Source organism: Melopsittacus undulatus, chromosome 2 (genome assembly GCF_012275295.1).
Source record: "Melopsittacus undulatus isolate bMelUnd1 chromosome 2, bMelUnd1.mat.Z, whole genome shotgun sequence".
Lineage (NCBI taxonomy): Eukaryota > Metazoa > Chordata > Aves > Psittaciformes > Psittaculidae > Melopsittacus > Melopsittacus undulatus.
In genome coordinates this window covers 32,414,672-32,429,678 of record NC_047528.1, presented here as the reverse complement: position 1 = coordinate 32,429,678, position 15,007 = coordinate 32,414,672, and positions in this window count along the sequence as shown.

Here is a 15,007-nt window from a genome sequence, read left to right as displayed (position 1 = left end):
CTGGGGACTGACCTGCTGGAAAGTAGTGAAGAGGAAAGGGACCTGGGGGTCCTGGAGGACAGGAGGATGACCACGAGCCAGCAATGTGCCCTTGTGGCCAAGAAGGCCAATGGCATCCTAGGGTGCATTGGAAAGGGTGTGGTTAGTAGGGCAAGAGAGGTTCTCCTCCCCCTCTACTCTGCCTTGGTGAGGCTGCATCTGGAATATTGCATTCAGTTCTGGGTCCCTCAGTTCAAGAAGGACATGGAATTGCTTGAAAGAGCCCTGTGCAGAGCCACAAAGATGATGAAGGGAGTGGAACATCTCCCTTATGAGGAGAGGCTGAGGGAGCTGGGTCTCTTTAGCTTGGAGAAGAGGAGACTGAGGGGTGACCTCATCAGTGTTTACAAATATGTAAAGGGTGGGTGTCAGGATGATGGAGCTAGGCTTTTTTCAGTGATATCCAGTGATAGGACAAGGGGCAATGGGTGTAAACTGGAGCATAGGAGGTTCCACGTTAACATCAGGAAGAACTTCTTTACTGTGAGAGTGACAGAGCACTGGAACAGGTTGCCCAGGGAGGTTGTGGAGTCTCCTATGTTGGAGATATTCAAGGCCCACCTGGACAAGTTCCTGTGCAATGTACTCTAGGTTACCCTGCTCTTGCAGTGGGGTTGGACTAGATGATCTTTTGAGGTCCCTTCCAACCCTTGGGATTCTGTGATTCTGTGCTGAGTACAGCCAGTTCCGGATGGTTCCAGGCACCTCCGCAACAGACCCACCACTGGTCACAGCTGAGTCCATCAGCAAAGCTGGAAGTAGAAATCATGGTTAAGAAACGACAAAACCCTGAGGAAAAACAAGCAAGCAAACCCAAGAACAAAAAAGCCAAAGTTGTAGGAAGTGCTCCATGGTAGCACAGGTAACACCCCCACAGAATCTGTGGTCCCCAGGTAGCCAACACAACAGCAAATAATTCCTCAGAAGGAAGTAGCAACCCTTAAAGGATCCACATCAGTGCAGAGGAAACAAGTAAGGAAGCAGCAGCAGAAGACAAAGGAATAAGGACAAGGTGCAGTGGAAAGAAATAGCCACACCTTGACCCTAGCCTTCTGCACCATGCATCACTTAACCAAAGGAGCATGGCATGTGTGATAACAAAGGGAGTGGAGACTATGAAGGGGGGATATGAAGTGCCAGGAGTAAAGCTGAGGTTGGGAAAGGGGGAAGAAAGGTGTTTTGCCTAAGTGCCTCTGTAACCATTGATCCCATTTATCTTCATTTTCAGTTCTAATAGGGGGAGGTGGGAGGCAAAGGCAGGAATGAGATTTGGTGGTGTACTTTTTGGGATGAGTTTGTCCTGGTTTCAGCTGTAACACTTTCTTGTTTAGGGTTTCTTTGGGCTTTTTTGTTTTTTTTTTTTTGTTTTTTTTTTTGGGGGGGGGTGTTTTTTCTTTGTTTATTTTTTCCCTTCCTAGCAGTTGGTGCAGTATTTTGGCTTTAGTCTGAGAATAATATCACAATTGTTGCTCAGTAGCACTTACCCTGATCAAGGACCTTTCAGTCCTATGCTCTGCCAGTGAGCGGGGGCACTGGAAACCATGAAGGAGCAGACACAGGACACCTAACCCAAATGAGCCAAAAGGGTATTCCATACCACAGCATGTCATGCCAGTATATAAAGGGGGGGGGGGGGAGTTACCTGGAAGGCCTTTATTGCTTGGGTTGGGCTGGCTATCAGTCAGTGGATGATGAGCAATTATATTGTGCATCACTTGTGTATATTGTTGGGTTTTTTCCCCTTTTTCCTTTTATTTTTAATATTCTCTCCCCTTGTTATTTCCCTTATTATCATTAGTAGTAGTATATTGTTATTAGTTACTAAATAATTAGTTATTAAATAATATTAGTTATCCAACTCTTCTTATCTCAACCTGAGGGGTGTGTATTCTTTCAGTTCTCTGCCCCATCCTACCTGGAAGGGGGAAGATGGGGGGGTGAGTAAACAACTATGTGGTTCTGAGTTTCCAGCTGGGTTTAAACTGCAAGAGGGTTTGGTTTGGTGTTTTTTTCGGGTCTTTTTTTGTTTGTTTGGGGTTTTTTGGTTTTGTTTGTTGGGTTTTTTTGTTTGGATTTTTTTTTGTTTTTCCTTGTTGTGGGTTTTTGGTTTTCTTTGTTGGGGGGGTTTGTTTATTTTGTTTATTTGTTTTTGTTTGGTTGGTTTTCTTGTTTTGTTTTGTTTTTTTCTTAATAATTGGCAATAAATTGAATTCCCCAATTGAGTCTGGTTTTACTGGTCATGTATCCAAATAATGATCTATGTGGCAAGAAACTGTTCTTGTTTTTTTCTACATAAATCAAAACATCTCAGAAGTGTAGAGAACCCCCCCATTAGACTAATAGGAAAAAAGATAAAATTAATGCTCTAACCCAATACTGTGGTTACTGTTCTTACCAGTGTCATCTCTTGTATCAGAGTAGACATTTTTCTGAGTGAGTCCATAAAAATCATGAATGATATTAATAGATATACTCTGCTGCTCATATTTTGGTTTTTTTTTATTTCTTTTTTTTTCCAGTGAAAAAAATAATGAAAAGTTAGAAGATTTCTGGAAAAAAGTCAAAAATTATAGTGATTATATCATTTCAGGCAATAAAACTTATTTGGTAAATATCTCAAAAGTCAATACAATGTCTACATTTGATACATTTTGAAAACTGAAAGCATGTCAAAGTGATAGGTAAGGAATCAATTCTAATTTAATTTCCTTCTTTCTCTCTCTTGATTGTCTACTGAGAAAACTACAATTAAACCTGTAGCTGCAGGAAAGGTTTGTACGTAGAGAAAACCAAGAAAATTAACAAATTAATCTTCCTTTGCTTCCTTTCCTTCCTTTCTTTCTTTTGCTTTCTTTGCTTCCTTTTCTTCTTTTCAAACAGGTGTCCATAAGAGACAAAAAAATATCTCTGGTTAATTTCCAAAAAGGGAAAACAGTAATGTGTGTCTCAGCATTCAGTATATGACAAAAAGTCTATTGCAGCTCCTCAGATTTTCTCACTATCTCTACCACCTATGTTTTTACTTAGAGCTATTAATACAATGTCAGCCAATAAATGCCAAGAAGGTTGTGCAGGACTGAAAAATCTGTGGATATAGGTTGAAGAATTTGTCATTTATACAACACTTTAGTTCTGAAACAGCTTTTAGCTACGTACATGGTTGTCACTATTTGCAATCAAATACCAATATAGGTGTCATAGAGTATGCAACAGATCAGTATGGCTGAAGATGATAAGGGACCTTCCAAATGTGGGAGGACAGTATCATTTGGAGGCAGCAGCTGGCATCCAGGCAGCTAAAATAAACACCTGTGGTCAGGCAACGGAATTTCAAACTGATGTCTCCTCTGTATTTAAATGACGTATTAGCCTGAGGAAAGGAGTTTAACCAGCACAGTATTGTAATACTAGTGTGCCACAATATAATAAGTGAACTCTTGATAACAGCTGCGTAGGAAACAGTTCTTTGCCTAGTGAGAGGTACTGGAACAAGAAACAAAAAATTATGTCAACAAAAATTATTTTGTACTAAAATGAGAAGAAAAGTAAAAAAAAAAAAAAAGTTAAAATCCCCAAGGTACGAATAAAAACTTGTGTCTGAATCCTGAAACATTCTGGTTGTGAGGGGTTTAAAATATTTGTTACTTTTTACCTTTTAATGAAAAAGACAAAGTGAAGATAAAAAAAAAGAGTAACCATTTTAATGAGATAATACCATAATAAGATAAAATTTTGAACCTGAAGAGACATATAATTTTTCCTGCTCCAAAGTCCTGTAATTGGTGGCATGCTTTTAAAGTCACTGAATAACACTGAAATTTTCATTTGAATTGTGGATTAATTTCTGAAATGAAGCACTGATGTTGTGTTCAGGATGGACTTTTTTTCACATATTTGAGCAATTTTGTAGAACATGAATGATGAAATTAAACCAGGAGATGTGCTCACCTAGTGCATCTTCAGTTCATGGGATCGAACCAGAACCAGTCTGAAGAAAACCTTTCAGAATGCATGCAGTAAGGATGTTGGGAGCTCAATACCAAATGCTTCCACTGTACAAATAACTTCAATTGATCCAAAATTATTGCTGATATAGATGTAACCATAGGCAATGTGGACTGTATTTCTTTCTTTTCTCCCTGCATCCTTTACAGTCAGGTGTGTTCCTCTATGGGTTGAATAAAGAGTACAATACCAAGACAGTTATGAAGAGGCAGCCTCAAATTTTAGAGGTTTCTGCTGTTCTTGCTCCTTAAATCTCCCCTTGTCGGGTGTGATAGACAGGGGGTGTGGAGAAGCAGATAAAAAAAAAACAACCCAAACCATAATTCATAAAATCCTTCACATCTTTGAACTCCTGAATTGTTGAAGTTGTTGCCTGATAGCTAGCCTGTTGCTAGGTAGCAGAGCTAGTTCAGGTCTACAAAGGTTAAAAGGTTTAGGGCCAAGTTTGCCTCTGTCTATGAACCACTTCTCTTTCTTGGTCTTTTGATGCCTTGATACCACCACATGTAGGTCTTATAACTCCTTGTTACCTTTTTTGGGCTCTAGGTCATAGTATTACTTTTACTGCAAATAAGTATTGTAGTGTGTAGTCCTTGTAAGAATATAGTCTTTAACATTTACAATAAATTCCTTTCCAATTCTGGGTTTAATTTGCTGTCAGACAACAGTTCCTCAGGGAGCAGCCAGCCATTGCAAAGCACAGACAACTTTATTTTAAACTTTATTTATTCTGAAATATGTCAGAAGAAAGCATATTATAAAAGCTGAACACCATAAACACATGACTACTCGTTAATACTCATCGAACTGCAGAGTCTAGCAGAATCTTAGAGTATGAGACTCCAATCTGGTTACATTTTTGCTTGGTATGAAGGTTAAGTTTTACAGCGTTAATGGAAGGGCTTTTAAAGGCCAAAGGGCAACATGGCAGTATCAGCAACAAGGTCTTCTTTTAAAAAACTACTTTCATATTTTGTTCAGCTTTTTCCCCATTAAATGAAAGGAAAATAGGTTGTTTAGTAATGAAGTGGAAAAAGGAAGAAATACAATAAAACTGTGTACTATTGATCCAGTTAATAATCAGCAAAGAGGTGGTGTTTACTCTCAATGTAATTATCCAGAAATGGAAAAAGAAGAAACAGTTGCAAAAGTGGTAAGAATTTACTTATGCAATACCAAAATAATGACCCCTACCAAAAATACTGTACCCCATACCATCTCCTAATATTTCACTTATTTCTTTCACAGAATAGGTAGCCTTCGTAAATATGAATTCCTTTATAGACCAATATCTTGAAGGATGTGCAGGTAGCTTCATTTGATGAAAACAGTTTAGAAATGCTAAGTATTGTTATTACTGCAAGAAAAAAGTCTAAATATATGCTATTAGAAAGGGAATATGAAATACTTGTCTGTTTATCCAGAAAAAAAAAAATGGTTTGGTTTGTTTATAGGTTGGAGTTTTCTGTCTGCTTGGCTTGGTTTCCTTTTCAAAATTCCCTTAGATTTTCAGTTCTATGCCACAGTTTAGTGGGTTTTACAGCACTAAAATTTTTACTTTGTATTTGTAAATACTGCATGTAATATTGCAAATAGTATTGCATGTAATTCCCCCTGTGACAACCTATTTACAAGTCAAATATAAATCCTTTTTAAGTTTAGCTGTCTGTATGTGTCCATATGGCCTTCATTCATCATCTTTCACTTTTTTGTCCTGAGATAATGTAATTAGACTGCAATTGTCCTTTTTGTTTGTAGATCGTCTTTCTATATTAAAGCACATACATGCACAATAAACTTGAAAGCACTAGCCCTTATAGACCTGAAATAACGCTTTCTCTGGTTGACGTAGCTTCTTTCACAGGACCTATCTGTAGCCACTGTTTCACTGTTTTTCAACCTGTTCTGTATCTCTAACCATGTCCTGCCTTGAATCCTTGCTTTATCTTGGAGATTAAGAAGGAACTTGTCATGTGGAATGTTACAAAAAGCTTTCAGAAAATCCAGATATATTATAACATCTGCTATGCCCTTAGCAATCCTGTCAGTACCCCTTTGTGTAAATTCTTGCCGTGGTTTAAACCAAATCCTCACAGTACACTCACTCACTCCCCCCCTTGCTCCCCCAACTCCCAGAGAGTTAGGAAGGAGAATCCAAAGAATGTAGCCCCCACGGGTTGAGATAAGAACGGTTTAATTGCTAAGGCACAACACAAATCACTACTGCCATTACAACTACAAATAATAATGATAAAGCCAATAACAAGCGAAAAGAATACAACACCCCACCAGCCACCGACCCATAACTCACTCCACTCTGCCCGGCCGAGCACCGCGTGCTCCCTTCTCCATTTTTCTCCAGAGCTCCACCCCTCCAGCTCTCTCTCCCAGTTGCATCCTGGGCATCACGTGCTATGGTATGGAATACCTCATTGGCTAGCCTGGATCAGGTGTCCTGTCTCTCCTTCCTCCCGGACTCCCCTCCTCCCCGGCAGAGCACATGCTCAGAAAAGGCCTTGATCAAAAACACCCTCAAAACATGCTCGCTATCAAGCAACTGTTCCCAGCCCAGAAGTCAAAACACAGCACTGCACCAGCTACAAGAAGGAGAAAAAATGACTGCTACTGCTCAAACCCATGACAATTCTTCTCCCCCAAAATACAACAAACACTGAGAAATTTATTGAAGATGCAATTAATAGCTCTTTATTTACAGACAACTGATTATATAGGACACACTCTCCCAGAAAGTTATTGTGAAAACACTCCACTCTGCATTTACCATATCTATCCCTACTAATAATAGTAATGACAGTAATAGTAATAATAATAATAATAATTCAGTATTTCTTATCTACTGCTTTATAGTGCCTAATGTTTGATAACTCCAGAAAAGCCCTATTTGAAAAGGGAGTCCAATTAAATACATATAAATACATTCAAATGTTTAATTGGCTGGCAACTTAGTAAGTGTCCATAAAACATGGCTGTCACGTCTTTATGTCATATGTTTTTATGCACTTGCTGTTTGAAAACGAAATCTCTCAGGCAAAGAGGACGCCTGCCTTTTATTACCATGAACCAACTCAGAATAAGCAAAAAAGAGAGACAGGGCAGATAATGGGCCCCATTCATGAATGCAAAAGGCTATTTCTGAGCAGTTATTGCATTGTTTATGCCAGAAAAAAAACTGCGCAACTCCCATTCTCTATACAAATTACATGTTTTCTATGCTTCATTGGACATTTTACATAGAACATAAATGGAGCTTTCGCAATGAGTGGTACAAAGACTGCTATCAGAGCCCGTATAAGCCTCATTATTAGGGCTGAGTGAAGCACAGGCTTTCTTCAGGTTTTCAGCAAAGTCAACAGAGTCCAAAATTCGTTTTATGGTTTGTCTTTTTATTTCCTTTCAGCTCAGTTGAGTTTTTAATGAAATGAAAATGGAGTTTTTCCAACCAAAGCTGGTTTAATTGCTTTAAGACACAGATCACAGCTTAATGTGTTCCAGTAAATGTTGCCAGACTGGGACAGGCAGAGGGCTTCATGTGCTGACTGCACAGCAGGGTTGCCTGGCCAAGGAAAAGGTCAGGCAACTGCATAAAGCCAAAACACAACACAATACAAGTTGTCAGCTGTATTGCTGCTGCAGACATGGTGAGGTCATGTAAAAGGAACTTCCATTTCTCAATCCAAGTGCCGCAAAAGTGGTGTCCATTCACCTCCACATTATGCTATAGATTAACCTTTCAGAAGCAGCTTTGGATGGGTTTTGTGGTGCCTGATTTAAGCCTGAAGTTCAAAAGAGCTGGCTACACTCTATTGTACAACTGAATTTGAAGATAGTAGTGAGTTCTGCTCTAGGAAATAGTGTTCAATGCATGTATGAGGCTCGGCTGAGGCTACATTTTTGGGTCCCTAGCTACAAGAAAGACATTGAGATGCTATATCATGTCAACAGACGGGTGGTGAAGGGTCTAGAGCACAAGTCTTATAAGGGGCAACTGAAGAAATGGATTGCTTAGCCTGGAGAAAAGGAGGCTCACTGGGGACCTCATCACTTTCTATAACTACCTGAAATGATGTAGTGAGGTGGATGTTGGTCTCGTTTCCCAAGTAACAAGCTACAAGATGAGAGGAAATGAGCTCATATTGCACCAGGGGTGGTTTAGATTGGATATTAGGAATTTTTTTTTTCACCAAAATAGTTGTCAAGCATTGGAAAAGTCTGCCCAGGGAAGTGGCAGTGTCACCACCCTAGAAGTATTTAAAAGACATATAGATGTGACACTTAGGGACATGGTTTAGTGATGGACTTGGTAGTGCCATGTTAATGGCTGGAGTCGATGATTTTAAAGGTCTTTTCCAACCTAAACAATCTGTGATTCTATGAAAGAGCATGTATTTTGCACACATTGTTATGGCAATAGAGCTGCATTAATCCTAACTGTGCTGCTTCTGTTAAAAGAGAAATTAGAGAAGCTTCTACAAATTGAAACATTTCTACCTGTGAGATTTCCCATATGCATAAGCAGCTTAATTTTTCTATATTCTATTGTTTATTTCTCTTGCAGGCAGACTACATAACATTTCTAGCAAAACTTTTTCCAACATTTGATTCAGTGTAGATGCATATTTGTCAGTTTGATGAGCCTCTCTCTTTTCCCCTGTTGATAGTTAGACATGAAAATATTGCTGTTAGGTCCCATGGCTCTTTTTACAGTTATTCCCTGAGTAACTAATACTTAAAAGCTCTCGCAACTGAAGCACTTTGTAAACAAGGAGATTTGCCAAAGTAGAAGCAGAAGTCAAGATGTCATAAATTGTGTCTATCGCATCTAAATCATCCTTTTCACCTACTAATCAGAGACCACACTGCCCAACAAGGAGCAAGATTTTTATTCTCTCTCAAGTCAAAAAACATTTCTCACTTTCCAGTATTCAACTCAAGCTTCATTCTAAAGCATAGAAATTACCTATTACATGGGGCGTTTTACTATTAGCTTTTGGTTGCCATGTTATTAACTACTCTGACTCAGACTCAGGCCCTTTGGTGCCTTCTCCAGAAATATTACTTCAGAATCACTACATTTCATACACTGATGAGGTAAAAAGAACCTAATTATTCTGACAATTTTATCTAAGGCTTGCAGATTTTATGTACTGAGTGTATAAAAAATAACTTCTTAATGAATAATGCTCCAGGAGTACATTTTTGTAGCCATCTTCTGGGAGGGTCCTTAATATACACAGATATGCAGTTCTTCCAGTGGATGATAAATGTTAAACTTGCTTTACTTCAAGTATCAGTGTCCCAATATACGTTAGTATAGATAAATATACATCTATATACATAAATTTTAATTGAGATATAGCAACTTCCGTACAGAACTGTGAATGCCAGTGCACAACTGCCAAAGCATTTTAACTTTCTCTTATTAGCCATGTGGTTGCTTTCATACGATTTTGTGTCCTTCAGTTAAAATTATGGATAGCTTTTACTTTCAATGTGTAAGAACCAAAACCTAATGCAAAATAAAAACCATAAATGATTAATTAATATAAAATATCAATTTAAATAATACATAAAAATATAAATAAATTTAAAAAAATTAATGAGTTTGCAAAGTCAAGCTTACAACGGGTGAAGTTGCTGGTGAACATGGTTGGATTCAGTGATCTTAAAAGGTCTTTCCCAACCTAAATAACTATGATTCTAATACTGGTAAAGTTTTGACAAATCTGGCAACATGATGGAATGGAGGCTGTGTCAGGGTCCAGTTGGAGAAAAACCTCCGTGCGGGACCCTGTTTCAGTTTGTGATCCCAAGAGTGAAATTAAGACACAAATGAGGTCAAGTACCGTAATCTGACAGTTTGCTTATTACAAATTGCAAAAACCACAGTTATTATAAAAAAAAGGAAATTATTGTAATAAAGAGGATAGTGATAAGACAGATTGGAAGAAAAGTAGAAAATGAAACAAAAATTCAGGGTGCAGAGAGAGAGAATCACCACCGTGGATCCAAGTGTCACAGGGATTTGCTGTTGTTGTTGTCAGTGGTTAGAGTTCTTCAGGGTTTGTAGTCTCATAGGATCAGAGCAGAGTGTCCCCCAAGAGTCCATCAGTGGTGGGTGTCCTCATGGAGGTGTCCTTCTGGAATTCCCTTCAAGGTACCCCATGGAGTGGGTCTCATGGATTTTCCCTCATGGCCATGTCTCATGGAGGGTGTCCCTCAGGATCCGTAGTAGTCATCAGTGGAGAGAGTCCTAATGGAGATGTCTTTCTGGAGTCATTCTCATGGCAATGACCCCCTGATGATGTGCCTCTTGGTGATGTGTCTCTTGGTGATTATCTTTTCCCCTTTTGTAAAAGGCTGGGGGGAGTACCTCTGCTCTTCATGTCACGTATTAAATGCTCCTGGTAGACCAGTTTTCCTGGTCTTGCAGCTAGCTCTTCGACTGGACTGCATGTGTCTGTGCACATATGTGTGTGCAGCAATTTTTGGGATAATACCTCACACCAATCTTCAAGGTAATGGACGGGAGAGTCTTCTCTCAAGTCTTTCCCACTTATCCCTCAGGCAATGGATGGTTGAGTTCCAATTAATCTTCTCACACTCCTCTCCCAGGAAATGGATATTGGGATCTTAACTCCTCCCACCCATCTCTGAGACCAGAGATTAGTGTATTTCCATCACAGCTTCTCAGGCCATTCTTTGAGACAATGGACAGCGGAGTCTGATTTCATATCAGTCTGTCACAGGCTGCTACAGCTCTGTTCCCAGGCCCAGAAAGGCTGAGCATGTATGTAATCCCCAAAAGCACCCACAGAAACACTGGCAATGAACACTTCAAGCCCAGAACAATACAGACAAAACTATGCAAACGCTGACAGCACAAACAATTGCTTAATCTTGTCCCCCTGTCTGACAGTTAAGGATATGGGTCTGTTAGTGGGAAATAGAATCATAGAATAGTTAGGGTTGGAAAGGACCTTAAGATCATCTAGTTCCAACCCCCCTGACATAGACAGGGACACCTCACACTAAACCATATCACCCAAGGCTTCATCCAACATGGCCTTGAGCACCAGCAGGGATGGAGCATTCACAACCTCCCTGAGCAAGCCATTCCAGTACCTCACCAGCCTAACAGTAAAGAATCTCTTCCTTATATTCAGGCTAGTGTACGCATGTACAAAGAGGATCTTTCCAGTGGCAGAAACATATACACCAAGGGCAGCAACTGGCCCTAGATCCTTGCTTTCCTAAATTGTTGGCATCCCCAAACCAGCAGTGCCCCTACAGCTTCTGATAGCTCAGAACCCCTCACACACACATTTGCAAGCATGCACACATGTATAAGCCCACACATACTGTTGCTAGAGCACAGCAGTGATATTCAGACAACACTGACAGGGGCTGGAAGCTGATAGACAGGGGCTGGAAGCACTGACATAACAGAACTAGTAGTTTTCCTAACAATATTAAGAGTTGTACTGTTTGCTGCAACTCCTGTATTCATAAGGTTAACCGAAACCAAGCGTGAAAACAAGGAACCCTAAGAATGCGTGAGAATAGAGAGGAAGTCTCATAAACATTTCATATTTATTTTCTGTTATTCTGTATTTGAAAATCAAACATGATTTATACTTCACCAAAATTTGCTTTCTATTGCAAAAGTCCCTTTGTTTGCTTTTTTTTATTTTTAAGAAAATTCTTTATAGGGAAAAAACACTGCCAATTTCATACTTGGTTTTAAGCATAGAGTACAAGACTTAATTTCTTAACAAGAACCAAAGTGAGGATGTGCATGTAGCAACAACACAGGTACCTATGTGTCTGTTAAAGAGAGAGAATAGAGGGGAAAGCTTCAGAAAGAAGAATTAGAAATGTAACATTAAGCCACTATAAAATTATCAGAGATAAAGAAGACACAGTGGAAAGTTGAACTGACCAGGTGGTCTGAAGGTTGAATATAATTTTAGCATTTTCTTTTCATCTTTGATGTTCGTGGGAGCAAAGAAAAGGAGATATACCATAGGTGCAACATCAAGAAGTCAGTCACTGTAGCAACCATCACTAAAAGGTAAATATTTTGGTTTTTACAATGAAGATTATAAAATAAAGTTCACAAAACCTGAACTCTATTTTGCATTATATTATTGGGTGTTTTTATTAGAAACATTTAAACCAGAATTTTAACAGTTTTATTTTTTTACTTTATGCATATTGTATAAAAATCATACTCCCTTTTGTCTTGAAAAAGTCTTGACAAACATGGATGATATGTTATTTTGCATTTATTTTGACATATGAAATTATTACTAGAGACATACAATTATATCAATCCAGACTTTTACAAATAACTTAAAATGCTTTAGGTCTTTGTACTCCTCACATATTTTATTACAGTTTGTGAACAAATCAAGTTACAAAAACAGAAATGGTGGAGTAGAGCAGGAGGGAAGAAGAGGCATGAGTGGAAATAGATCCCAGTTTGAGTTACTGCCACCAGAAATAACATTAAATTCACTTCAATATGAATTTAAACACAATTAAATAAAAGTTGGTTAAAGAAAGACAAAATAAGGAAATGTGAAAAAAATATCTTGGACTCATCATCGTTCTGCTTTCGAACTTTTACTATTAATAAAGAAGTAGTAGAAGTAATGAGTGAAGTTTTGGCCTCATTATCTACATGTGAACTAGATTGTTCTGTTCCTATTATAATTAGTAGAGACTTAGGGCAGGATTCAGCTACATAAACATGTGTATATAGTTCCATCTCAGATGCTAATATGTCTAAGTGGAGCTGGCAGGTTAGAGACAAAACTTATGGAAGATCTGCAGCCTTTTGGAGATGTGCAGCTAGATTTTGGGCATGGTGCCTCCTCTATCCTATATTTTGTTACCTGAGGCCTGCCAAAATGACTGCTACAGTTACAGCTGCAGAGATATTCAGCAAAGCCTGAGCCCAAACCTCGTATGCTCATTGCCAAAAAAACAGGTGTCTATTGTGATTTGAGCTACTCTAATATGTTAAAAACTTCTGTGTTAACATTCAAGGTACAGGATCTACAGGAGGCCTATTCCCTTGACAAGTGACAGATAAAGGCCATGGAATCATCTCAAATGGGTGAATATATTTAGGAAACTTAGTAAGGCCAAAATATCTTATATTTGTTTTAGTGTGATAGGTACTAAATAGCCAGTGATACATAAATTAAATGCATCTAAGGATAATGGTATTCATACAATGGTGTGTATGTGCATATGCATACATGCATATAGTGTATGCCTTTATACTATGTAATTATTTTCTTTACAGGTAATTCTTCTCCTGTAACCTTCATTCTCATCTATTTCAGGGTTACTTCCTTTACTGAGCGCTCAAAAATAAATTAGTTTCTCTGTTACTAGTATGGACATAAGCTGTTCTGTCAATCTGAATGCACTTTCCTGTGATACCTTGAAGTCAGGGTACCTCAGTATCATTTCTTGGTAGCTCTGTAACAGTTTTAATATTATCTTTCTTTTCTCTTTCTGCTAGGTTTATGAATTCTGCAGGTTTATGAATTTTCTACTATGTAAGTTAAATTTATTTGTTTTCCAAATTGCATTAGCATTTTGATCAGAGAAACTCAGGGCTTTGTAATTCTATGTGAAAAATTAATAGGACATTAATGTTTGTAAATGAGATTCAGAATCTCTATATTCCTAGTCAGACATATGGCAATTTGGGATCCTTCTCTCAGACAAAGAAAAGTTGTCTGGTCGCTGGGATCTGGATTATTGCTGGAGAAGCCTAAAATTGATTTATACTGTCATTCTGGATCACAGACTTCCTTATATGCCTAAACAGAAGTGCTCATATGTCTTTAGATCAATCTTTAGCTAAGCAGTTAGTTGCCTGACGTTTTATCTAAGATCCATCATGACTCAAAGAGACCGAGGAAGCTGGTGAATTCTAATTCCCTAGTGAGAACCCTTCTATTGGCAACTTTTGAATCACCTTGTGAACATATTCCTTCATTTCGCCTGTTTTATCATGCCAACTAGGTACCTAAATATATCCCGAATCTTAACATTTGATGTAAATGCTCAAATGAAGTTTTAATAAATCCTATAAATCTCCTTTAAAAATCTGATCCTACTTTTCCCTCTCATATCTGATAGAGTCTTCAAAGTGTGTGTGTCTTTCTCATTCTTTTGAAGATGATTTGGTAGGAAAACCTGTGGACTTTGTTGTGTTTAGTTGGGTTTTTTTTTTTACTTTCCTCCATTATCCTTACCCATCTTTCTCTTTCAGGGTTGTAAGTTTTAAGGAGAATAATCTGTTCTAAGTTTATATTTTAAAAGCAAGACAGGGTGCTGAGTACCAGAAGCAATTCACAAAAGTAAGCTAATTTTCACTTGTCCAAAATGTGCATGTATACACATAAATGCAATGACTCTCAAATCACAGTTACCAAGCCGGTACAGGTAAACTGCAAGAGGAATTTTTTAACCAAATTGCCAATACTCTATAAGCATCTGACAGATGTGACAAGTATCTTAATCTCTGTGTACTTATTTTCTAGTCAAAACAATGGAATAATATCCGAATCCTGCAGAACTGGGAATTTTTTCACCAGCTGGACATCTCTCTTACAAACAGAATATGTCTGCATGAATAATTTACACACAGCAAGATGAAGATCTTCATTCTGAGAATAGGTTAAGTTCATACAAATTTTAATTCTTATTAAAATCATTGTGTTAGGGATGGAGAAATGTGCTGTTTCTGTTTCCTGGTTTTTATGTGGGTTTTTGTTGTTATTCTTTGGGTTTGTGTTTTTGTTTTTTTTTTTTTATTTTTTTTCATTACATACTTGTGCACTTAAAAAATAATTCAGGCTATTTCCATGCAAATTATACTTTTCCTGGATTCATTAAATGCTCTTTGCTGAGGCCATAA